At 40.8% G+C, this 27,626-nt stretch overlaps 1 long non-coding RNA gene across 1 annotated transcript; it reads left to right on the top strand.

Annotated features, from left to right (window-relative positions):
- The first annotated feature begins 2,928 nt into the window (after nt 1-2,928).
- Nucleotides 2,929-22,645, top strand: LOC113065413 (uncharacterized). The gene is made up of 5 exons (XR_003279019.1): nt 2,929-3,049; nt 3,940-4,504; nt 12,767-12,948; nt 21,856-22,134; nt 22,324-22,645. It is a non-coding gene; the product is annotated as an uncharacterized LOC113065413 (long non-coding RNA).
- The last annotated feature ends 4,981 nt before the right edge of the window (nt 22,646-27,626 follow it).

The following is a 27,626-nucleotide window of genomic DNA, read 5'->3' as shown; positions in this document are numbered from 1 at the left end:
TTGTTCCAGGGTCAACAAAATATGTTGACCTAGGAACACATCGGACTTGGCAAAATCAGGACGTGCGTTTTGAATCAACGGAATCGCGAACATGCTCCGAAGTGCCGATCTGAATCAACGGAGTCGCGAACAGGCTCCGAAGTCTCGATCTGAATCAACCGAGTCGCGAACAGGCTCCGAAGTGCCGATCTGAATCAACCGCATCGCGAACATGCTCCGAAGTGCCGATCTGAATCAACCGAGTTGCGAACAGGCTCCGAAGTGCCGATCTGAATCAACCGAGTCGCGAACAGGCTCCGAAGTGCCGATCTGAATCAACGGAGTCGCGAACAGGCTCCGAAGTCTCGATCTGAATCAACCGCATCGCGAACATGCTCCGAAGTGCCGATCTGAATCAACCGAGTTGCGAACAGGCTCCGAAGTGCCGATCTGAATCAACCGAGTCGCGAACATGCTCAGAAGTGCCGATCTGAATCAACGGAGTCGCGAACAGGCTCCGAAGTCCTGATCTGAATTAACTGAGTCGCGAACATGCTCCGAAGTGCCGATCTGAATCAAAACAATCAACAATGCATCCTAAAAGAGTTCTATTTTTTTTCTAGAAAGAAAGAATAAATTTTACTGACCACAAAGTTTTGAACTCTAGTGTTTATTGTTAGAAAAGACTATTATTTTAAATAAATTCTCTTCTTTTTAACTTTTCATTCATCAAAGAATCCTGAAAGAATATCACAGTTTCAGCAGCAAAACTCTGATAATAAATCATCATATTATAATGATTTCTGAAGATCATGTGACACTGAAGACTGGAGTAATGATGCTGAAAATCACAGAAATAAAATAGATTTTAATGTATATTAAAATAGAAAAATGTTGTTTTACTTCATAATAATATTTCACTTTTTTCCGTGCACTTTTGATCAAATAAATGTAGTTTCGATGAGTAAACTCCTGTAAATAAATAAAATAAATAATAATCATTTTTTTCATCAAAATAAATAATTCTGATCCCAAACTCTGACTGGTGTGTGTGTGTGTGTGTGTGTGTGTTTATAGCACTTACACACTAATCCCCACAATAATAAAGATGTTAAATACTCACCTGAAGAGGAAACAATGTTGCATCATAATGAAAGGATGTGTACCGTACACTTTTCTGTAAACTGAGCCAAACATTTTTTCACTGAGTAAGAATATTTACTGTATTGCGCAAGTTAGTTCATACTTAGATATAATTTTATATGCAATATTACCTTTTCTTTTCATCAGCATCTTTAAGAGTTCATGATAATTTCTGTTCAACTTTATTTCTCAGTTGATAAATCCATCCACAATGGGCGTAGGTTTGGTCTCAGCTTTGGTGGGGACACCCCCATAACCCCCCCGGAATTATTTTGTTTGTAAGATACCAGTGATTTAATGGTGATTTAGTATAACTGTATAATCTCAATGCACTCTCAAAAAATAAAAATCTGAGACTGTGTAATGCTGAACAACCAAATGTTTTATTAAGATAAATTATTATGTACATTAGTATTTACACTAACAAAAAATATTCTGCCACAAGGAAACAAATCTAAATAAATATAATAATCTTTTTCTATTATAAACACTATTTACCCTCCAGTACACTCACGTTTATGTTGACTGCAAGATTCTAAGTTAAGGTAACTTACAGGCTAATTGACGTTCAGGTACTTGCTAACGTAGCATTCTATCTGGGTAATACTATCACCAGTTAATACTATTTTCCACAGAATATGCATTTGAAAGCCTGGTCAGTCACTACTGCTAGTTTTTTTTGTGGCTAGCTAGTTATTTTGCCTAATTACACTCTGACTCTGCTTTATGAGAAAGCTTCTTATGTCCCCTTTCTTCTTCTTGGGTGGCATCCACAAAGTACAAAAATGGGCAAACCCGGCCCGCGCGTGTAGTCTGTCAGATACCCCGCCGCCAATCAAATTACGGCGTTTCTTGTACTGTCGTCGTCCTGGCCGTTAGAATCGATCCAAATAGCAGTGCAAAGGAGCTCGCTAAATATTGGTGGGGACAAATTTGTCATCTCAAAATATTGATAGGGACGACTAGTACCTAGCGTCCCCCCCTAAACCTACGCCCAAATATATATATATATATATATATATATATATATATATATATATACACACACACACACACACACACACACACACACACACACACACACACACACACACACACACACATATATATATATATATATATATATATATATATATATATATATATATAGTAAAATGATTAGCCTACTGACCATTTTTTTTCAGTTGGATTTATACTGAAGTTTCACCAAGACATTATTGTTCACATACTGCCACTTGAAAGCAATAGTTCACCAAAAAGTTATTTGACAGTTCACTCACCTTAGAACCATCCAAGATTAGGATGAGTTTGTCAGTTTGTTCATCAGATTTGGAGAAATGTAGCATTGTATCAGTGTGTCATCAATGGATGCTCTGCAGTGAATGGGTGCCGTCAGAATGAGAGTCCAAACAGCTGATAAATACATCACAATAATCCACAGCACTCCAGTCCATCAGTTAACATCTGGAAAAGACAAAAGATTAAACAAATCCAGCATTAAGATGTACTACAGTAAAATAAATAGTCCATAATCCATAATAACACTTCCTCCAGTGAAAAAGTGCATCTCCTGTTGTCTCTCGGATCAAAATCCACCCACATATTTGTTTAAAGCTGTTTAAACTCAGTTTGATCTGTGCAGATTTCTCTCCTGATTCAGACCAGAACACTTTTTCACTGGATGGAGTGTTATTATGGATTATGTACTCTTATTTTTGCCAAAAACGTCTTAATGCTGGATTTGTTTCATCTTTTGTCTTCTCCAGATGTTAACTGATGGACTGGAGTGGTGTGGATTATTGTGATGTTTTTATCAGCTGTTTGGATTCTCATTCTGATGGCACCCATTCACTGCAGAACATCCATTGATTTCCATTTTTCTGAATCTTCTGAAAATTAACTCCTCTTTATCTTTCGTGGCCTGTGGGTGAGTGAATTATGAACAAATATGAATACTTTGGAGAATTATTTCTTTGAATGGTTATTTAACATGCGTGTAATGACTAGCAGGTTGTGACGTGTGCTGTTTAACATGTTCAATATTTTGTACAGATGTTAGTTTTCACTGGCGAACACAAGTCAGCTGGTGTACAGACGTCACTCATCTACACGTCTACACTTCATGTTCACTAGTCTCGTCTCACTCTGGAGAGATGCTTTGTTTTGTTCTCAGAGTGAAATCAACTGTGTTTTATGTTGAAATTTGAAATAAATTTATCTACAGACATTTAGAAGTGCTTCACCGGTCTCTTTGTTTTGGTGCTGAAAGTGAATGATTTTTTTTTCTACTTGCAGTAAACATTTTACACTTAAATGTTTAAATTATGTCCACTCAGAACAAAACTCTTTTTCTACTCATTTTCTCTTTCTGCTGCTGGAAAATAAACCTCAAATATTAAAGCACATATAAAACATGTCCGGGATGCGTAATATATATAGTCATATTACAGGGTGATTATGTCTATATTTTTACCAGCAGTGGCAGATATTTAATATCTCAGGCAATATTTGTTTGTTAGTTGATTTTCTTATTTATTAACCAGTCAATTTTGGTAGACATTTCATTTTGCTGTTTGCAGATATTTGATGCATCAGGAGATATTTATTATATTTGACTTTTTGGGCAATATTTACTTATTAATTGATATTGGCAGAAATGTAATATTTGGGCAATATTTATTTATATTATTATTTTGTATTGGGAGATATTTACGATTTTGGGTAAATATTTATTTTTAGTAATCAGTATTGACAGATTTTTCATATTTCTAGCAACATTTATGCAAGTTCTATTTTTATTTTAATCTATATTGGCAGTGTCACACACAGACGACAACGGAGACAGATATTAAATGAAAGCCAGGACATTTTATTGGAAGGATGGGATTAACTGGCAAATGAGAGATGAATGGCAGTCCAAGGAGAAGCCGCAGGCACACAGACACACTCCAAAGTCACCAGAGGTAAAAAGGTAGTTGATTTTCCAAAGTATCCACTTGATGAAGACGACAGAATCCTCCAAGAGGTAAGAGAGAGTCAGGTTTAGTCCACACCGTTACTCCAGGTAACATAGACGAGACCGGACAGTGTCTTTGTTGGTGGCTTTTGTGGTGAGTGCGTAATGAGGAGTGACCAGTACTGCAAATTAATCAGGTTACCAGGTTGGGCAAGATGAAAGTCCCGCAGGAGCTCTGGATCGAGTATGTCGTCCCGGGGTACCCAAGAGCGCTCCTCTGGACCTCATCCTTTCCAGTCTACCAGGTACTCCAGCAGTCCACCTTGATGCCTGGAGTCCAGGAGCTGCCGGACAGTGTAGACCGTGGCTTCCTTGTCCAGAGAGGGGGGGGCTTCTTCACCACTTCTGGAGGAACTGAAGTGACAGGTGAGTGATATGGCTTGAATTGTGAAATGGTAAATACCGGATGAATCCAGTAGTGGGGAGGGAGACGGAGCTGGAAGGCTACCGGATTGACCTCCTTGATGATGAATGGTTCAATGTACTTGGTACTCAGCCTCGACAGGGCAGGTGGAGACAGATGTTCCGTGTCGATAGACAAGACCTTGTCCCCAACTTTGAAGTTGGGTGTAAGGCCACGTCTGCCGTCCACCTGCCGCTGGTGGCGTTGGACAGCTGCCTGAAGATGGTGTGCGAAGTGCCAGACCCTCTTGCTCTCTCTGAACCAGTGCTGGGTTCCTCAGTCCATGAGAACATGGGCGGTTGGTAGCAGAGCACGCACTGAAAGGGGGAAAGGCCGGTGGGCTGTTGGCGAAGAGAATTCTGTGCATGCTCGGCTAGGGATGGGTATCGTTAAGGTTTTAACGGTATTACTACTCTTACCGAAACTGCTTAATGGTCCGGTACTTTAACTGTATTCTTATCAGTACTTTGTGTTGTGTGTGTGTGTTTTTTTAAGAACAAGTTGAGAACAGAATTAACATTTCTTTATTTTTTTTATGTAAAATTAATAATGGGCTTAGGTGTTAGGAGGAGTTGGTTGATTCATAGAAGCTGCAGCTTAAAAAAAAAAAAAAAAAAAAAAAAAAAAATATATATATATATATATATATATATATAATAAAAAGGTTGCAAAATGTGGCAATTGGCTATTTTGTAAACAGACTGCACAGGTGCTGTGCATTTAAGTAATAAATGTAATAAATGTTCACATTTATATACTGATTTTTCCTTGTTTGGAATTTTAAAAACAAGTAGAAAATATGTTGATTTCATTCTCATTTTTCCCAAAAGAAATCAACAGAATTTCTACATAAGGTTAGCAAACCAGGGAAATTTTACATTTATTTTTAATGACGTGAACAACGTTGATTCAACATGATTTTAGCATACATGCCTGACGTAGATGGGGCAACAACCAGAGATGAGCTAGCTAGGCAGTCGATACACATAAAGCCCTTTTGAAAGATGCTTTGACAGATTGCTTGTGTTTCCGCCCCTTACATGCAAATATTGTTTTGCACTTATGACAACGAGGGTTGTCAGCATTAACTCTAGTGAAGTATAACCACACTTTGGAACGTTTTGCTCTCTCCGCCATCGTCACTCTTTGTATTAAGCGGGAGTTTTCGTACTGTTATGCGTGTACCACACTCGTTCTTGTATGTGTGTGTGTGACTGACAGACAGCCTCTGCGGCACGCATGCGAGTTCTTGCAGATCTCACAGACAAATGTCTTAATAATATCGCAAATTAAAAATGTTTGGTAAGATAAAATATGCACGATAACATTAAGCAAATTTCTTCGCCATCGTCACTCTTTATTATTAAGCAGCAGTTTACGTACAGTTAATACATGTGCGTGCGCTCGTTGTGGTGTGTGTGTGTGTGTGTGAGACTGACAGACAGCCTCCACGGCACGCATGAGAGTTCATGCAGATCTCACGGACAAACCTCTTAATATGATCGCACATTAGAAATGTTTGGCGAGATTAAATGTGCACGACAACATTATTAAGCTAAAATACATAGTACATTATTTTTTTTTTCCCCAGTACCGAAAGCAGAACCGATACCGTCAGATCTTACTGATACTACGGTCTTTCATAATTTAGCCCCGGGGCCAGTTTAATACCGGGTTTTGGTACCCGTCCCTATACTCGGCCCATGTCAGGAACTGCCTCCAAGAGTCCTGGTGGCTATGGCAGAAGGTTCGGAGAAAGCGACTCACTTCCTGGATCTTCCTCTATGTCTGGCCGTTGGTCTGGGGGAAAAAAAAAACCTGAGGACTTATGGACACATCAAGAAGTTTGAAGAATGATTTCCACACTCCAAAGATGAACTGTGTCCTCTCTTATACAATGTCCTCAGGGATGCCGAAATATCTGAACATGTGTTGGAATAAAAGTTCAGCAATTTCCATGGCAGTCAGTAATCCCTTAAGGGGTATCAGTCTCAGCATCTTAGAAAATCAGTCAGAGAGAGGGTTTGATGGATACCGAGATGACCAGTGCCTGGAGAGACATGAACTTTGGTTATTAGCGATTCAGCAGATCATGAAATATGGGATGCATGAAATCTTGGAACATGGACGGTGCTTTGATAAGGCCATATGGCATGACTAAATATTCCCAGTGGCCAGTAGGGGTCACAAACACCGTCTTCCACTTGTCACAGTCACATATTCTGATTAAATTATAGGCACTGGGTAAATCTAACTTTAAAGATGTTAGCACCACGGAGCTGTTCTAGCGCCACTGGTATGAGAGGAAGTGGGTAGCGAAACGTTTTGGTGATGGCGTTTAACCCTCTGTAGTCAATACAGGGTCGAAGTCCTCCATCCTTTTTTGCCTCAAAGAAAAATGTTGAAGCAGCAGGAGAATTTGCACCTTGTTCCGGGATGGTGAGTGAGTAGACCTTATCTTTTAGCACTGGTTCACCTGGAAGGGTAATCGCACAGTCCCATGGCCGATGAGGTGGTAGTTTTGAATCTCTCTTGGGACAGAAGACATCTTTGTATTCAGCATATTCTGGAGGGATAGAGACAGAAACATTATCCTGAGGACTTTCTGTTGAGGTACTGAATACCTTCATAGGAGGACAATGAGGTTCCGGCATTTCAGGGAAACAATGTGGGAAACAGTGATTACTCCAACGTTTCACTTCTCCAGTGTCCCAAGAGAGCTCCGGGTGATGTTCGATAAGCCAGGGCCTCCCAAGGATCACGTCTCTGGTGGAATTCTCCAGGACCAGAAGTTTAATTCTCTCCTGATGTAGAATACCCACTGTGAGAGTGATTTCACTGGTGCGATGTTGGTCGACAAGTGATTTAGGGGTATTCCTGTCACTGATTGCACTTTTAGTCTCTGTGAGATGCGCTCTTTCGAGATGTTACACTGCTGGCAGATCTGGGCTGAGATGAAGTTCCCGGCTGACCCAGAGTCGAGAAGGGCAAACACTGTAACAGAGAAATTATGGGACGATCACTTAACTTTTGTAGTGTATATGTGTATATGTTTCTCTGGCTGAACCAAACTCACCAAGGCACGGATGGGGCACTCTCTGATATCATGCCCTTTGCTGGCGCAATACAAACAGAGACTCCGGGTTAGCCGTGATGGCGCTCTGAGATTTGTAAATTAAAATATAGGTTTGTGAGATTTTCAAATCATTGTACTGTTTTCATTTACATTTTACACAGTGTCTCAAATTTTTTCGGAACTGAGGTTGTATGAGGTTATGAATCAGAATCAGAAAGAGCTTTATTGTTATTATTGTTTGCACACACAAGGAATTCATCTCGGTGTCAGGAGCTTCCTGTACAGCAAGTACAGACACAGTGCAGACAAACCTATAATTAAAGGTAACAATAACAATAATAATTAAGAGATATAAAATAAAGAGTTATAAAATATAGAGAAAAAGAAAATGCCAATAGACAGTTATTTGTATGAAATATTATGACAAAATGTAAAATAAACAAAAAACTGTAATCTAGGCACCAGGTCAAAACATTTCAGTATTTATAGAAATTAGCTTCCATTTGTGGAAATGAAAATCCTGTGTAGGGTTTTAATGGTCCAGTCTGATATTACTAATATGCATACTATATATATATATATATATATATATATATATATATATATATATATATATATATATATATACTGTATATATCCCCACAAGAACGGCCATTGTATAGTAAATCTTTCCAGATTTCATGTTCCATAATTCAGGGAAATTTACTGATCATCTCATTTGTTATTGACAGGTGTGATGATAAGTGGGTTTGAGTTTCTACCTCGTTCATTAAGGTCTGGACTAAAATATGGATAGAGTTTGTCAGTGAAAGTCTGACCAGTGAAAGAGTAGATATGAGATCTGGACTCCACGTCATAAAAAGAGACCAGACCATCCTCATAATCCACAAACACTCCCACCTTCTCAGGTTTCACTTTCAGAGAGAAAGATACAGGTGGATCATCACAAGCTACATACTCATTCTCATTCCTCAGAATCAGAGTCCAGAAACCATTCTCAGGAGCTAGTGTAATATCTCCATTCCTGTTAATGAATTCTCTGACCACTCCTAAATCCCACCCAGTCTTTCCATTCACCTGCACCTCATAGTAAAATCTCCCAGAATTGAGTCCCTCCTTTGCCAGGACACAAATGTTATCAAATCTCTTTGGGTTTTCTGGGACGTCCTGCTCAATATCTCCATCACTGACTTGTTTTCCATCATCAGACAGGATGAGATATGGACCAGCTGTATCAGGATCCAGAGTCACATCCACTAGATGAGTGAATAAACATTATCAGTCACCTTCAGAACAAACATGTTCATATAATACAGATTATAAAATTATAAACAAGTATTATTCAAACTGGTGTATTGGCAGATACTGCTGTCAGTCACATTGTACCTGCAAACTTCTGTGCCCAGTCCAAACCTGTGGACACAGATGACAATATAATGATGAATTTTTTAGGAATATTTCAAGTTGAATGAGTTTATTTCGATTGTCAACATCAGTGGCATTTAAATATTGCTTATCCATCAATTTGAATAATAGAATCAAATGTCTTTAAGGGTCTTCAACCGGTAGTTCGCCAAATAATGTTTGTGTCAGGGATCTGCAAGAAATGGGACCCAAATGCAGAATGAGCAGACAAGGGTATTTTATTAACAAAAACACATAGACTGGAACAGTTGGGGGAATTTTCAGTGAAACAGTTCAAACAGAAGGGCAGACAACAATACAGGCAGGAGGGATGGCCACAGAGACAGTTCAAGAAGGACCAGGCAGACACTAAGGAAACCCGTAACCCGTAACTAGAGATTAATGGGACCAGAGACATGTTAGAGAGGTGAGCTGCATCCAGGCAGTGGGGTTCAGTGGCCAGGGAATAATTAATAAATAAATCCAATATAAAAAAATAAATAAAAAAAAAAACAATAAAAAAACACAAAACACAAGATCCAAAACTGGAATCCCCAAAACAAGAGTAAATGAAAATCTAAATCAAATGAGAAACAAAACTAGATTAGAATGCAAAAAAATACACATTCTTTTCTTTCTTTTTAAACTAGACAAAGCTCAAGTCTAAAAAGTATATAAAATAACTAAATAATAGATCAAAAATAATGATCTAGATCAAAGGGATAAGTTCTGAACCAAGAGACAGGTAAGCAGCAAAACAAATCAGGCAGAGACACAAGGAAAGGGAACCCAATACATGGAGCAGCACACACGAGGAGCAGGTGAAAACAATCAGGCAGACATGGGCTAAACAAGGGGGTGTGACCAGGGGAAACAAGGAGGTGAGACAAGAGGAGCACGTGGCAGACACAAACAGAGAAAGAACCATGTGCTTAGACACAAAACAAACATTGAACAAAGACAAGACTGTCAGGGCAGGTTCCTGACAGTTTGATCACAGGTAATTTCTTGTTTAAAAAAAAGGTCAATCACAGTCAATTTTAAATATTAGCACGCTGAAATGAAAGCAAGAGCACCCTCAGTTGGTACTGCACTGAAATAATATTATTTTCCAAATAGATTTCACTAAAGCTCCATTGTTTTGAGTTTGAGCTGTGGAGAATGTGAAATGTTCCTGTTTACAGCATGTTTTTGCAGTAGTGAGAAATTTAGACAATCCCAGACATGTCTGTTGAGGTTTAATTCAGTGTTTAGTTATGAATCCTCGCTCATTAAAGGAACACTCCGACTTTTTGGGACTTTAGCTTATTCACAGTATCCCCCAGAGTTAGATAAGTCCATACATATCTTTTTCATTTCTGTGCGTTCTGTAAGTGTTATTTGACGCACCCACCGCTAGCCTAGCTTAGCACAAAGACTGGATGTAAATGGATAATGGTAGCATAGTAATCCCAATAAGTGACAAAATAAAACAAACATGTTCCTATTTACATGTTGTGATCTGTATAGTCATAGCATGTACAAATAACAAGGCTATATGAGACAGAGATTATTTTTAATCGTATAAATACTGGGAACTATATTCTTACTAGGTGTAGGAGCACAGCTAACATTACCTGGGCGGAGTGGCTACTTGGGCGGAGTGATTAATAAAAATAATCAAAATAATCAATTTTTGATTATTATAAAAAAAAAATTTGCACTATGGCTGAATGCCATAGTCATTTTGCAAAGGTTGCAATTTAATGAAATTAATATATGTGCTGCAGTTTACAGAGTGAAGGGGTAATGTGTTCGAGTGCAGCCCATGAAACGCAGTGCTTCACTCTGAAACATGCAGCGCATTTATTTATTTGCTGACAAACCACCAAAATAAAAGCAGTTTAATATTGGAATTTTAGCAGAGATGCACGGATTGACTATCGGCCATAAATTGGAAGCAGATATTTTTTATTTATTTCAGAGTCTGTAAACGGCATTAACAGAGGCAAGAGACACAAAGAAGAGAAAATACATTAGCAGACAGAGCAAGCTCTCTGTTCATGATGCGCAAAGTATAAATGTATCTCTGAGGGGAACTGACTGTCTTAAGAAACAGTTTAGATGGCATTTTACTTCAATCTTGCCTCTGTATAATGCATGTGTTTACAGCTGTAATCAAGGAAACAATGCATCACTGCTGTTCCTTGAGCGCCACCTGCACAGAATGAATTTGCATTTCATCCAGCCCATCTGCTGTTTGGTCTATTGACAAAATGAAGATTTAAATGTATGTATTGTAGCTGCCTTTGGATGATAAAGTTCTCTAATTTAAATAACTAGCTGAGTTAATATCAGTTTATTTATTTGAAATGTTTGGATGCAAAAACCTCTATGTGCTGTCTGAAATTTTCTTATAAACTTAACATTTTTATCAGGCTCCTATGTTTAGGTTCAGTAATTTAACTGTAATGGCTATATATATATATATATATATATATATATATATATATATATATATATATATATATATATATATATATATATATATATGTCATTTTCTATGCCAAGTACTGAACATAAATATACAAAAAATAACCAAAAAAGTCGGGACACTGTACAAATTGTGAGTAAAAAAGGAATGGAATAATTTACAAATCTCATAAACTTATATTTTATTCACAATAGAATATAGATAACAAATAAAATGTTGAAAGTGAGACATTTTAAAATGTCATACCAAATATTGGCTCATTTTGGATTTCATGAGAACTACACATTACAAAAAAGTTGGGACAGGTAGCAATAAGAGGCCGGAAAAGTTAAATGTAAATATAAGGAACAGCTGGAGGACCAATTTGCAACTTATTAGGCCAATTGGCAACATGATTGGGTTTAAAAAGAGCCTCTCAGAGTGGCAGTGTCTCTCAGAAGTCAAGATGGGCAGAGGATCACCAATTCCCCCAATGCTGCGGCGAAAAATAGTGGAGCAATATCAGAAAGTAGTTGCAAAGAGTATGGAGTTATCATCATCTACAGTGCATAATATCATCCAAAGATTCAGAGAATCTGGAACAATCTCTGTGCGTAAGGGTCAAGGCCAGAAAACCATACTGGATGCCCGTGATCTTCGGGCCCTTAGACAGGACTGCATCACATACAGGAATGCTAATGTAATGGAAATCACAACATGGGCCCAGGAATACTTCCAGATAACATTTTCGGTGAACACAATCCACCCAGCCATTCGCCGTTGCCGGCAAAAACTCTATAGATAAAAAAAGAAGTCATGTCTAAACATGAACGAGAAGCGCAGGCGTTTTCTCTTGGTCAAGGCTAATTTAAAATGGACTTTGGCAAAGTGGAAAACTTTTCTGTGCTCAGACTAATCAAAATTTGAAGTTCTTTTTGGAGAACTGGGATGCCATGTCATCCGGAATAAAGAGGACAAGGACAACCCAAGGTGTTATCAGTGCTCAGTTCAGAAGCCTGCATCTCTGATGGTATGGGGTTGAATGAGCGCGAGTGGCATAGGCAGCTTACACATCTGGAAAGGCACCATCAATGCTGAAAGGTATATCCGACTTCTCCCCCTCCGGTCTTCGAGATCTCCACCTGGGACTGTTTCGCTCCCCTCCCTGAGACAGAATGTGACGCTGTGATCGTCATCTTCTCCATCATCCGAAATGTCTGTGCTATGTTAGCCAAAGGTAAAGTGCGCACTCACTGTTTCCCTAGAGCTTGTGTTCTTGATGTTTCTGTGCAGATACCTGTGATCCTGAAGGTTGACGAGAGCCCCAGAGCAGTCAACGCCGAATTAAATGACACCATGCTTCGGCAGATTGAGACACTGAAGAGGAACTTCAGGAGCCTGATCAAGATGCCGACACCCATGGCTATGATCATTGTGTCAGGACCACTGCCTATGTATCAACGAGGACACGAAAGGTTAAGTAGACTTGTTTCTTTAAATTAATGGTTATTGTCATGGTGTAAAGAACAGAAACTGTTATTTGTTAATAATTTGAATCTTTCATGATTAAACCAGAAAAATGTCAAATAAATGAACAAAAAACGATCTCTAGCTGAAGTGAGATCCAATAGATCCAAATGCTCTATACAGTCTTGGAGGGCAGTGAAGCGGAGGCGGGACAGGGGGAGGGACGGAGGGCCAGGTCCACGTGGAAGTGGATTGACTGTGGAACGAGGCAGTGCTGACAGGGCAGGAATCCAAGGTGGAGCAGGTGAAACTGGAGCCTACTGGGGTGGAGCAGGTTGAACTGGAGCCCACCAGAGTGGCGCTGGTGGAACTGGAGCCCCCTGGGGCGAAGCAGAGGACCACCATAGCCTAGCAGATGGGACAGAGGCCCACCAGGGCAGAGCAGAGGACCACCACAGCTGAGAAGACAGGACAGAAGCACACCAGGGTGGAGCAGAGGACCACCATAGCTGAGCAGACGGGACAGATGCTAACCAGGGTGGAGAAGAAGACCACCACAGCCGAGCAGATGGGACAGAAGCCCACCAGGGCAGGGCAGAGCAGAGGACCACCATAGCCATGCAGACAGGACAGAAGCCCACCAGGGCATAGCAGAGGGCCACCACAGTGGAGTTCATGGCACAGGAGAGCAAGTCTGGTCAGGTGGGACTGAAACAGAGAACATATAGAGGTCAATAGTGGCCTCCGTGGCCGTGATGTGATGGTAGTTGGCCTCCGTGGCCGTGACCGGGCAGGTGGTGAGTTCATGGATGGCCTCCATGGCCGGTGACAGGACAGACAATGAGTTGGTGGATGGCCTTCATGGCCATGACAGGACAGGACGAGAGTTCTGGAAGTTCGGCTGAGATGTGACAAGGCTCTGGAAGTTCTGCTGGATCCTGGTATGGGGAAATCTTCTGAAACGTAGAGTCAGAGACGTTCGGATCCAATTGCTGTATTCATTTAAGAATGGTCAGACAGGCAAGAATCAGGAACGGCATCAGGTATGTCACGGATATCCAGAATCGAAAACAGAAACAAGCAGAAGTCGGGGCAGGCGGCAGAGAATCAAAGGCGGAATACACAATCTGTGTAAAAAACACAATCCAAAATCAGACACAGGAAGAACAAATGGAGGGAAAACGCTCAGAAATGCTAGATGGGGCTAAACAAGACTTCATGAGTGTGCTGCTTATGGGTGTATTTCTTAGCTGCAGGTGTGTAATCAGATGCAGGTGTGTGTGTGTGTATGCAATCAGTCCCAGGAATGAGGCAGAATAGGAAATGGAGTTCTAAATGAGTCCTGAGTGAGTCCTTAGTGGAGTGCCCTCTACTGAAGCTCACAGGCACTCCTGCTAGATTGTGATAGAGGTAGAGCTTTTTCGCATTTGGCTCCCAAACTCTGGAATAGCCTTCCTGGTAATGTTCGGGGTTCAGACACACTCTCTCGGTTTAAATCTAGATTAAAAACACATCTCTTTCACCAAGAATTCACATAATGCATCTCATAATTTGTTACCTGCAGTTGTCTCTGATCAAATGCACATTCTTTTTCTTTAGCTTGGGTTAACCTGCTTGCACCCGGACGCCCGCCCACAAATTTAATCTTGACAAACTATATATCATTATAAAGATATAAGCTTCAAGCATCAATGACAGATTGCTGTTTTTCAATGGAAAGCTTATAAAGAATGTATTTGCTAGATTTGTGTAAGCAGTACACATCAAAACATGAATAATTGAAACGCATTACATACCAGATTCGTCGTAATAACAAGTCGTAAACACATCCACAGCTGTAAATCCTGGTTTAGTTAGAAAGGTAATGGTCCACTGAATGAGATCTCATGGAGCACGTTTAGTCCAACAAAGCAATAACGTTGTAATATGGATCATAATTCCTTTGTTTACGTTTCAGTTCTTCAGTGACAGAACTGTTTGTGTCCGTTATGGAATAACTCACGCTAAGAAACTGCATCTTGGTAGTAAAAAATGGCATGATTTTGCAGCGTACAGTGTCACAAACAGAATGAGACAATCCATCAAAAAAAAAGTGAATGAAAGATAGGCGAAAGATAGTTCTACCAGAAAGACACGGAGAAGATATTGTAAAAAATCATGCATTTATTAATGACCCAGCAAGCTATATATATATGATAAGTATTTGGCGTAGTCCCCGTCCGTAACTAGCAGTCTGAGGGTACGGATTCAGCATTTCCTTTCTGAAGATGAAGACAGGGGCACAGCTGACCCCCGTAAGGTAGAACACATGACTAGGCCATGCTGAGCCACACATAGACAGAGCCACGCTGAGCCACAATGACAAAGCGATGCTGATCCATTCACAGACAAGGCCACGCTGAGCCACACATGACTAGGCCACGCTGAGCCGCTCATGACAAAGCAACACTGAGCCAATCATAGACAAGGCCACGCTGAGCCACTCATAGCCAAGGCCACGCTGAGCCACTCATAGACAAGGCCACGCTGAGCCAGGCATAGCCAAGGCCACGCTGAGCCAGTCATAGACAAAGCCACTCTGAGCCACACATAAACGAGGCCACGCTGAGCCACGCATAGACAAAGCCACTCTGAGCCACACATAGACGAGGCCACACTGAGCCAAAGGATTAAACCACCTCAATAGACATGAGAGCAAGGCGAGAGAATGCTACGAGCCGTTGAGACCACATGAACCTGGCCTCAAAGGGCCATGCTGCTACGCGCGAAAAGCTAGGCAGCGACATACAAGAGGCCGATAAAGCCATGCGAAGATGAGGTGACACAGAACAACGCAACTAATTCATAGCACGAGTTATGCAAACTGAACTATCAACAGATAGATAGAGCATGGCACCACCACCAGTAGTTTTATAGGAATTTCCCTGAATTATTACTGCAAGTTCTTATATAAGACTCGAATGCGGAGGAAGACCATCTTCCCAGGATCTTGATAGCTGCTGTAGTGGCTGCTCCAATCCTAAACGACTGTCCGGTATACCAGGAAGGGGATAGACTACAGTTTTTTATTACAGAGACTAGATGAGATTTGAACCAGGTTTTAGAAAGAGGAGCTCCGTTAGAGAGTGAGAATAGGGGTGAGTGATCTGAGGATCTGGGGCATATTTTAAGGAATCTAATCTTAGATGAGAAGGGGCAGAAATTATTGCTAATTTTGGATATTTTTATGGAAATACCAAAACCAGAAGAGTCATTTTTAGAGTGTTAATTGCAAATTGAGGAGATTTTTAAATTGTGATTTTCAAAATTAAAAATGAGAAACGAGAAAACCAGGGTAGGAATAAAGGAATCTGAAAGGAAAAGCAAAACATTAGAAAAGAAGACCAAGTGGAAGTGTAAGCTTTGAACGTTAAAGGAGCAACTCCTTTAGACATGTAATGTCTAGCTGATCTTTGCAAATCGTCTAATTTAACATAGTTGCTGATGGGGTGGGGGGGGGGGCAAAGCCGTCTGAACATCTGAAAACGAAAGCGGGATAGTGGGAAAGAACAAACAGCCTCATTAAATTGAATGCAAAGAGTTATGCTATTGAATACAGCCGCAGTTGAGCAACCTCTGAAGTTTGAAGAAAGTCTTACATTTTCAGGACCATGGACAGCGGCTGGACCATTGCTAGCGAAAGCTTTAGGGCAAAATGAAGCCTTGTGGGACCGTGAGCGCTGCAAATGGTGCAAGCTAAGCTTTTTTGGCCTCTGAAATGGCGGATGAGCAGTTCGGTGTCTGTAACTGACAAGTCTAGTCTTTAATTAAAAAGTGAGTTAAAGGTGGCAGATTTGGCTGAAAAGGACTTGTGAACTCATCAAATTGAATTTCCCTGTATCTTTGACTGAAGTCCGCCATCATAGTTACATAAAGATCAATCAATCAATCACCTTTATTTATATAGTGCTTTAAACAAAATACATTGCGTCAAAGCACTGAACAACATTCATTTGGAAAACAGTGTCTCAATAATGCAAAATGATAGTTAATTCAGCTATGTCATCTCTGTTCAGTTTAAATAGTGTCTGTGCATTTATTTGCAATCAAGTCAATGATATCGCTGTGGACCCCAACAAAACAAGCCAGAGGCGACAGCGGCAAGGAACCGAAACTCCATCGGTGACAGAATGGAGAAAAAAACCTTGGTAGAAACCAGGCTCAGTTGGGGGGCCAGTTCTCCTCTGACCAGACGAAACCATCAGTTCAATTCCAGGCTGCAGCAAAGTCAGATTGTGCAGAAGAATCTGTTTCCTGTGGTCTTGTCCTGGTGCTCCTCTGAGACAAGGTCTTTACAGGGGACCTGTATCTGGGCTCTAGTTGTCCTGGTCTCCGCTGTCTTTCAGGGATTTAGAGGTCCTTTCTAGGTGATGATCCACCATCTGGTCTGGATACGTACTGGGTCCGGGCGACTGCAGTGACCCTCTGATCTGGATACGGACTGGATTTGGTGGCTACGGTGACCTCGGAATAAGACAGAAACAGACAAATATTAGCGTAGATGCCATTCTTCCAATGATGTAGAAAGTACGGTGTTATGTGAAGTGTTTCCGGTTCCAGATTACCTAATTAATGCAGCCTAAAAATCCTTTAACGGATTTGGATATTAAAAGCATATTAGTATGTTATGTGTATGCCAGGTTAAAGAGATGGGTCTTTAATCTAGATTTAAACCGCAAGAGTGTGTCTGCCTCCCGAACAATGTTAGGTAGGTTATTCCAGAGTTTAGGCGCCAAATAGGAAAAGGATCTGCCGCCCGCAGTTGATTTTGATATTCTAGGTATTATCAAATTGTTGTTGTACTTGAGTTTTGAGAACATAGCGGACGTAGAGGAGTATAATGTAAAAGGAGCTCATTCAAATACTGAGGTGCTAAACCATTCAGGGCTTTATAAGTAATAAGCAATATTTTAAAATCCATACGATGTTTGATAGGGAGCCAGTGCAGTGTGGACAGGACCGGGCTAATATGGTCATACTTCCTGGTTCTTTTAAGAACTCTTGCTGCTGCATTTTGGACTAGCTGTAGTTTGTTTACTAAGCGTGCAGAACAACCACCCAATAAAGCATTACAATAGTCTAACCTTGAAGTCATAAATGCATGGATTAACATTTCTGCATTTGACATTGAGAGCATAGGCCGTAATTTAGATATATTTTTGAGATGGAAAAATGCAGTTTTACAAATGTTAGAAACGTGGCTTTCTAAGGAAAGATTGCGATCAAGTAGCACACCTAGGTTCCTAACTGATGACGAAGAATTGACAGAGCAACCATCAAGTCTTAGACAGTGTTCTAGGTTATTACAAGCAGAGTTTTTAGGCCCTATGATTAACACCTCTGTTTTTTCTGAATTTAGCAGTAAGAAATTACTCGTCATCCAATTTTTTATATCGACTATGCATTCCATTAGTTTTTCAAATTGGTGTGTTTCACCGGGCTGCGAGGAAATATAGAGCTGAGTATCATCAGCATAACAGTGAAAGATAACACCATGTTTCCTGATGATATCTCCCAAGGGTAACATATAAAGCGTGAAGAGTAGCGGCCCTAGTACTGAGCCTTGAGGTACTCCATACTGCACTTGTGATCGATATGATACATCTTCATTCACTGCTACGAACTGATGGTGGTAAAATAAGTATGATTTAAACCATGCTAATGCACTTCCACTGATGCCAACAAAGTGTTCAAGTCTATGCAAAAGAATGTTGTGGTCAATTGTGTCAAACGCAGCACTAAGATCCAATAAAACTAAAGAGAGATACACCCACGATCAGATGATAAGAGCAGATCATTTGTAACTCTAAGGAGAGCAGTTTCAGTACTATGATACAGTCTAAATCCTGACTGGAAATCCTCACATATACCATTTTTCTCTAAGAAGGAATATAATTGTGAGGATACCACCTTTTCTAGTATCTTGGACAGAAAAGGGAGATTCGAGATTGGTCTATAATTAACAAGTTCTCTGGGGTCAAGTTGTGGTTTTTTTATGAGAGGCTTAATAACAGCCAGTTTGAAGGTTTTGGGGACATATCCTAATGACAATGAGGAATTAATAATAGTCAGAAGAGAACCTATGACTTCTGGAAGCACCTTTTTTTACAACAAGAAGTAGAATTTTTAATGCTTTTCTGTTGGATATGTTACTTTTCCGGCCAAGAAATACGAAATACCTCTAGTTTTGTTTTCCTCCAGCTGCGCTCCATTTTTCGGGCTGCTCTCTTTAGGGTGCGAGTATGCTCATTATACCATGGTGTCAAACTGTTTTCCTTAACCTTCCTTAAGCGTAAAGGAGCAACTGTATTTAACGTGCTAGAAAAGAGAGAGTCCATAGTTTCTGTTACATCATCAAGTTGTTCTGAGGTTTTGGATATGCTAAGGAATTTGGATACATCAGGAAGATAACTTAAAAAGCAGTCTTTTGTGGTAGAAGTGATGGTTCTTCGATACTTGTAACAAGAAGTAGAATTTACAATTTTGGCTATATGAAGTTTACACAGAACTAAATAATGATCTGAGATATCATCACTTGGCTGAATAATTTCAACACTATCAACATCAATTCCATGTGACAGTATTAAATCTAGAGTATGATTTCGACAATGAGTAGGTCCTGAAACATGTTGTCTAACACCAATAGAGTTCAGAATGTCTATAAATGCTGATCCCAATGCATCTTTTTCATTATCGACATGGATATTAAAATCACCAACTATTAAAACTTTATCTGCAGCCAGAACTAACTCGGATGTAAAATCACCAAACTCTTTAATAAAGTCTGTATGGTGCCCTGGTGGCCTGTATACAGTAGCCAGTACAAACATAACAGGGGATTTATCATTAACATTGGTTTCTCTGGATAATGTTATATGAAGCACCATTACTTCAAACGAGTTATACTTGAAGCCTGCCCTCTGAGAAATCCTGAAAACGTTGTTATAAATTGAAGCAACTCCTCCCCCTTTGCCTTTTAAACGCGGCTCATGTTTATAACAGTAATCTTGGGGGGTGGACTCATTTAAAATAATGTAATCATCAGGTTTTAGCCAAGTTTCTGTCAAACAGAGCACATCTATATTATGATCAGTTATATTATTTACAAAAAGTGTTTTCGTAGAAATGGATCTGATATTCAATAAGCCAATCTTTATCATTTGTTTATCCATATTGCATTTGTTTTTTATTTGTTGAACCTCAATTAAATTGTTAACCTTAACTTGGTTTGGACGTTTTTTGTATTTTCTAGTTCGGGGAACAGACACAGTCTCTATAGTGTGATATCTAGGTGAAAGAGTCTCTATGTGCTGAGAATTAACTGACCTCTGTGACGGGAGGCAGCTAGCAGACGGTCGGTTTAGCCAGTCTGTCTGCTTCCTGACCTGGGCCCCAGTTAGTCAAGTATAAACACTAAGACTATGTGCCATATTTCTAGACAGAAGAGCAGCACCACCCCAGGAGGGATGAGGACCATCTCTTTTAAACAGGTCAGGTCTGCCCCAAAAGCTCGTCCAATTGTCTATGAAACCTATGTTATTCTGTGGGCACCACTTAGACATCCAGCCATTGAGTGATGACAATCTGCTATGCATCTCATCACCACGGTAAGCAGGGAGGGGACCAGAGCATATTACAGTGTCTGACATTGTGCTTGCAAGTTCACACACCTCTTTAAAGTTATTTTTAGTGATCTCCGACTGGCGAAATCGAACATCATTAGCGCCGGCATGAATAACAATCTTACTGTATTTACGTTTAGCATTAGCCAGCACTTTTAAATTTGCCAAGATGTCAGGCGCTCTGGCTCCCGGTAAACATTTGACTATGGTGGCTGGTGTCTCTATATTCACGTTCCGTACAATAGAGTCACCAATAACTAGAGCACTTTCATCAGGTTTCTCAGTGGGTGCATCACTGAGTGGGGAGAACCTGTTTAATGTTTTGATCGGAACAGAAGAGCGGTGTTTTGACCCACGACTACGCTGCCTCACCGTCACCCAGTTGCCCTGCTGCAGGGGCTCTGCTGGAACCGGACAATGTACAGGAGTCCCTGAGCTAGACGCATCCAAAGCCGTATCTAGAGCCCTAACATTCTTACTGTCCTCAATTAAAGTTTGGCTGCGTGTCTCTAATTCTGAAATCTTCTCTGTCAGCCTAACTATTTCCCTGCATTTATCACATGTGAATCCCTCATCAGCGACAGAGATAGATAAACTGTACATGTGGCAAGAGGTGCAAATAACGATAGTAGGCGAAGCCATTACTCACCGTGCTTGATGAAATATTCTTACTGCGGTTGTTTGATGAACTTGTGAAAATTGGAGCGAGAGAGAGGAGAGGAGAGGAGAGGAGAAAACGCTAATGACAAGCTAACGAGTGCTAACGCTTTGCAGGTGTACTGCAGTCACGGAAGAGTGAACGATCAAAGTTAATCTGATAAGATTGATCGATAATATCAGAAATATGGTGTGAATTAAGTTATATTTTACAACTTAAAAAACAAACAAACAAACAGACAGTGATAGTAAGAAAGATTGTAGAGAAAAAATATAAAATAAAAACAGCTACACGGAGCTATGATTAGCTACAGAAAGCCAACAGGAAGTAGAGAAAACACTGTCCAACAGCGATCTAGCTGTAGAAAGATCTAGCTCTTCCCTTCTCTCGGGGTAGGTTTGACACAGAATGTCTCTGTAAATACTGAATGCAATGACAATTTCGCCAAATGAGAGATTATGTTGTAAACGGGGATCGGAAGTTTTTAGAAGTACTGCCTCGTCACCACAGTCAGCCATTTTCCTTTCGGCAGCAGGCGAAGGAAGCAGGAAGGTAGCAAGATTAATGTCCTTACCTTGGATGATATTGTTTCTTAGATGGATAGACACTATTGCAGCGGCTGGTGGAACAAAACGCCTACCGAACTCTTGTGCTGGAGTTGCTGTGGAGAGGTTGAAGTTTGAAGAAGCCAGTGGAGCAGAGACATCTTGAAAAGGCATCTGGATAGTGAGCTAAGAAGGTGGCGAGGAAGCTGAAGTCAATGGCATGCTCAGGTCATTACTAAATCCAGAAGAAGGAGGACGAGACTGTGGAATAGCTGAGGAGTATATCGCCGGATCTGCGCTGGAGTAGGAACTGGCAAGAGACTGTTCGAGGTTAGTCATTTTAAATTGTAGGTCTTTGACTGTTTTAGAGAGATTTTGAATAGCAGAGGTGATTTTGAAATTCATATGAGTGGATTCGATGATTCGAGGTGAAGATGGTGCCCTGGCAGGTTGTGATGTTCTTCTTGCGGGAACGGGTGAAGATGTTGAAATTCTTTTCCTTCTGGTCTGTTTTGTCAGGTAATAGGAGATGGCAGGACGATTTCTTCATCAGAATCAGAATAATCACAAAGATAGTGCGAGTTTTGAGACATATTCGGTCGGCAACAGAATGCCAGCAACTGAGTGGAGCGTTCAGCATCTGCAAACTCAGACAAGTGTAAGCACAGGTCCTTTACAGTTCTATTATTAGAACGTGATTGGACAATTGAGAAGGTAATAAGTGACGCTAACAATTGAGTCTTCCCGGCAGAACTTATGCTAAAGCTTTCATTTTATTTGAATTCTGGCGTGCTCTTGTGATGGCTGGTGACGCGCTCTGACGCATATGTCAGCTGATGGAGGCGGAACTTATAGCGATCGCCTTTTTCTTTGTTTGTTTTATTTTTTAACAGTTTTTATATATGTGTGAGTGTGTTTTATGTTGAATGTGAATGAATCTGCATGATTACCATCTGTTTGAGTGCAAATCAGCTCGCTATTACTGTATGATCATGGCTATCAAAATGAATGCATCTATATGAATAGAGAGAGTGGATTATTGACTTTATGGCACATTTGTGTTATTACAATCTGTATAAGTGGCCATCAGCACAGCCACACTTATTTGCATTGTAATTCATTGTAAATGCTGCATTTCTAGCAATCTCAGGATTTTCTGTAATTGGCATACAAAGTTAAATCTTTTTTTATTTTTCTTATTATTCTTATTTTTCTTACTCAAATTATTCTTATTGTATTTTTCTAGTGCTCAGATCACTTATGTGATGTCTTAAGTTTCTGTCTAGTGTTTTATAATTGAAAAAAAAAAACTATGCAGTGCTATGTTTAATGACTAAATAGTTTGTAGAAGCCTTCACTACAGTTGGTAAATATTTTTTTATATCCCTTTTTTTATGGGGGGTAGACATAGTCTCATAAAAATCTTTGCAGGAGTCTCATTTTTCATGATATCTTATTCAGATTTGAAATAGAAACTCATGAGACGTGATTTTTCTAGATTGCTCCAGGACTCATTTCATGTATTCTAATATCAAATAAAAAATATTTAAGTGTGGCTAAAAAAAATTCAAGGTACTTCAGTGTCTATAACTCCAAAGGGTAAATTATGTTTGTAACACACTGAAGTAGGAAACTGTTACAATTTTAAGTTAGGTAGATACTTTCAGCTGTGAGTCCCATAATGGGGGGTCAGGTTAGCAGGTTAAACTGATTAATTTTACTTTGTTGCAACAGCAGCTATGCTAATGATGTCTTTATTTGTTTCTCTGTTTTGCTATGAGATTTACATCCCTAACCCTGAAACAAAATACAGAACTAACAAATATTGCTTCTTACTATGCAATACTATGCTACTTACTATGCAATCACATTATAATTGCTGTTAATAGTGTTCATTGTCTTGTTGACTGTTTTGTATTAATGTTTCTGAAAATTCCTGTTATATACACATAAACTGATCACCACTTATATTAAATATTGTAGAAACTAAATTTTCTGAAAAAGTTGCTGTGCAATGGTTTGTATCGTCAAAAGCGCTATACAAATAAACTTGAATTCAATTGAATATCCAAGTTCTAGAACAACATATGCTCCTATCCAGATGTCATCTCTTTCAGGTAAGATCTTGCATTTTCCAACATGACAATGCCAAACCACATACTGCATCAATTACAACATCATGGCTGCGTAGAAGAAGGATCTGGGTACTGAAATGGCCAGCATGCAGTCCAGATCTTTCACCCATAGAAAACATTTGGCGCATCATAAAGAGGAAGATGCGACAAAGAAGGCCTAAGACATTTGAACAACTAGAAGCCTGTATTAGACAAGAATGGGACAACATTCATATTCCTAAACTTAAGCCAATTGTCTCCTCAGTCCCCAGATGTTTGCAGACTTTTACAAAAAGAAGAGGGGATGCCACACAGTGGTAAACATGGCCTTGTCCCAACTGTTTTTGAGATGTGTTGATGCCATGAAATTTAAAATCAGCTTATTTTTCCCTTAAATTGATACCTTTTGCATTCTGTATTTATTCACAATTTGTACAGTGCCCCATCTATTTTGAATTGGGTTTGTAGGAGCCTGATAAAAAATTGTCATTTCAGATGAAAATTTCAGATGGCACTTAAAAGGCAGGCTTTCGCTGAGGAGCCGAGCTGGTGACGGTGAACCTTGGCGACGGGAACGTGACTTTCCCTCCTTCAGGGAACAAAGGTTACCATACTTAACTGAGACGTTCCCTTTCAGTCGGCCACTCTCGACGTCATGTCTCTACCAAAGCGCCATGGTTGCTGCTCCTTCCAGTGCCCTGTGCGAGCTGCCTGCGCCCCAATTTAGGTGTAGGCTGGGGCTCAGAAAAAGTAGTTCCACCCACCATTGTCAAAGCACTACCTCACTGGGTGAGACTGGATAACACTGGGAAAACATGTCCATTAGTGTCCAGCTGCCTAGGGTGATGGAGGATCTAAACAGGGTCTACAGTACGAACACTCTGGAATAGTTTAAGCAACCTGACACTAACCAGGGCCTCTCAGTGTCACCACCCCGTTTGAGGCGAGAGCACAAGAGGATACCGGCTCTACACGAAGGCTATAGAACCTAGAGAACTTGTTATGGGTCGCCCAGCTCTACAAATATCTGTCAACGAGGTGTCATGAGCCAGTGCCAAGGAGGTTGAAACACTTCTAGTTGCTCAAGGGCACTTTAGCTATGGGTATTGAAGGTCTGGACGCGATGCCAAATGGTGCCCCATCTCTGAGTCAGTAGATCCTTCTTCAGAGGAATCGGCCAAGGAGGGGCTGTCACCAGGAGCACTAGTTCGCAGAACCTGGTCAGAGTGGGCCAATACGAGCAAGACTTGCTCCATGTCCTCCCAGACAGAAGTCTCACTGGGGAAACGCATATTTGTGTAGACCCTGTGGCCAGCTGTGTGCCAGTGCGTCTGTACTGAGTGTTCCCTTGGTCAGGGAGTAGAACAGCTGGCAGTGAGGGTCTCTGGAGAAACAGCAAACAGGTCTACCTGAGCAGCTCCGAACCATCTCCAAATCAGCTGGAACATCAAGGAAGGAGTCCTCATTCTCCCGGGGGCATTGCTTAAGACAGCTGTATGGTTGAGCAGGCCCGGAATGTGAACAGCAGGAAGTGACCTCGAACCTCATGACTCCAAAGGAGGAGGTGGCGGGCGAGTTGCGACATGAGGGGAGGGCAGACCTCCTTGTCGGTAGATGTACATTCGGACCAGCTTGTGCTTGCCTCGTAAGTGACCTTTGAGACGGTTCATGGCAAGGCACACTGCTAACAACTCTAGGCAATTGATGTCCCAATGCAGCTGTGGGCCCATTCAAACCGCCGAAACTGCATGCATGTTGTAGGTGGCACCCCAGCCGGTGGTGGAGGCATCTGTGTGAATCACGGAATACCTGGAGATCTGTCCATCTGACACCCCTGCCCTGTGGAACGCAAGATCTGACCACGGGTTAGGGTTTGGCAACAGACTGGTGAAGTGCCACACTTCCACGCCCACCTCAGGACTTGGCCATGAAGCCAGTGCAGGAGCGGTCTTATATGTAACACAAGCAGCTTCCCCGCAAGCCACATAGGCACCGCCTACAGGTCTGAGAAGGCAGTTCTGGGTCTCCACACCAGGAGAAGTGCGGACATAGGAAACAATTGCATTGCTATCGCACGCTCCACCGGCAGGATTGCCAAATCAAAATCAAATGGTGAGGGAGGAGGAGCTCACCGGCCAATTTCTGGCAGTAAAAGTTGCCCTCCACGACTTGGTTGGCTCATCATGCACTTTCGGGAAGAAAGGCACTGGGGCAGGGAGCTGAGAACTCCCGGAGGGTGGCAGCGTGGCCAAATCTTCATCTGACAGCTCTCCCTCCGATGCTGAGATCGACATCTGGTCAGGGGGAGGCCCACTGGATACCGCTGGTATGCTCTTTGAAGAGGGCCCAGTGCATTCCGTGGGTTGCCTCCACTGTAATCCTCAAACCACCCACGCTACTGCCGGAAGTGGTTCTCATTTGTCAGCTGCTAGAACGAGCCCCAATTTACTCTTTAGGAAATGCTCTTTTACTGCTGAGGCTCACAAGGGAACTGGCCACTTGCAACACTACAGGGGGTATTGCAGCCTGAAGTGCGCAACCCACTCGACACGGGAATAACCACCACAGAAGTGCTGTCTCGCCAACACGAAGCTTCTGAGAGCGTACTGAACTCGTAGTTCACAGCAGACACAGTTGAGCAGAAAGATACTAACGCTCAGCTCCGAAGCGAAAAGCTGGTATGTATTGCACTTACAGAAAACAAATAATTAAATATAAAATAGCACTGCATAGTCTTCACTGTAAACATTTTTTTAAAAGTCAAACCAAAATGTATTCAGACACCTTAAACATTTCTTACATTATCAGTTTATTTGCTCTAGTTTATAAAACGGTAATAAAATATGACAAGAACTCAGAGTTGAAGTGTCAGAACAAATTCATCTTGATAATGTCTGATAACTTTGATAGAAAGGTATGTAATGGATTACAACCAACCAAAACTTCAGACTACTGTTAGTATGGCAGTATTTACACAACTATCAATACTTTGTTGAACAATTACCAAGCAATGCTTAATTTTGTTCAGTCTGTGGTGTGAAAAGGTTGCATTAGCAATTCAAGAAAAAAATACTTAAGCAAAACATGGTGAGGTCAAAGTGTCTGAATAATTTTTTGTCCCATTTTTTGTTCTGTCAAGTTCACCAGTAGTCCACTGTATGAAGAATTTTGGGGTATAATATGTCACAGCTCGCTTTATTTTGCTATACTCACCTAATTACAGTGTACTGCACCTACTATTAAATGTTTTATTTTTATTTTATTTTTTTCATAATATATGGTGTCTGAATAATTTTTGGTTTGACTGTGCACTCATTCCTGTTAAAACTACGAAGTTATTCAGTCAAGAGCAATGAGTGATTTTCTTTCTTTCATTTTCTTGGATTAACATTACAGCAGCTAGTTGTGACGATCGTGTGTTTAGGGGAAACACAAGGAGAGGGTAGATCCAAATGCAAGGTATGTTTTAATAACAAAAAGGGAAATACAAAATAAACAGTCTTGGGAGACATACAAAACCAAAAGAAGGAACCGGATGAAACGGGAACTTGGAGGAACGAGAAGGTAAGGGGAAGTCTCGGGAGACGAGAACATATGACACATAGGGTAAGGACTCCATACAGACAACAGAGAAGGACAGCTATATAAAGGGAGACTAATGACAAAGGATTGTCAGCACCTGTGCGATTTAATTGGAGTGCAATTACT

This window comes from Carassius auratus, chromosome 48 (assembly GCF_003368295.1).
Source record: "Carassius auratus strain Wakin chromosome 48, ASM336829v1, whole genome shotgun sequence".
Taxonomy (NCBI): Eukaryota; Metazoa; Chordata; class Actinopteri; order Cypriniformes; family Cyprinidae; genus Carassius; species Carassius auratus.
The sequence above is the reverse complement of the archived record's forward strand: the minus strand, read 5'-3'. Positions and strand labels throughout refer to the sequence as shown.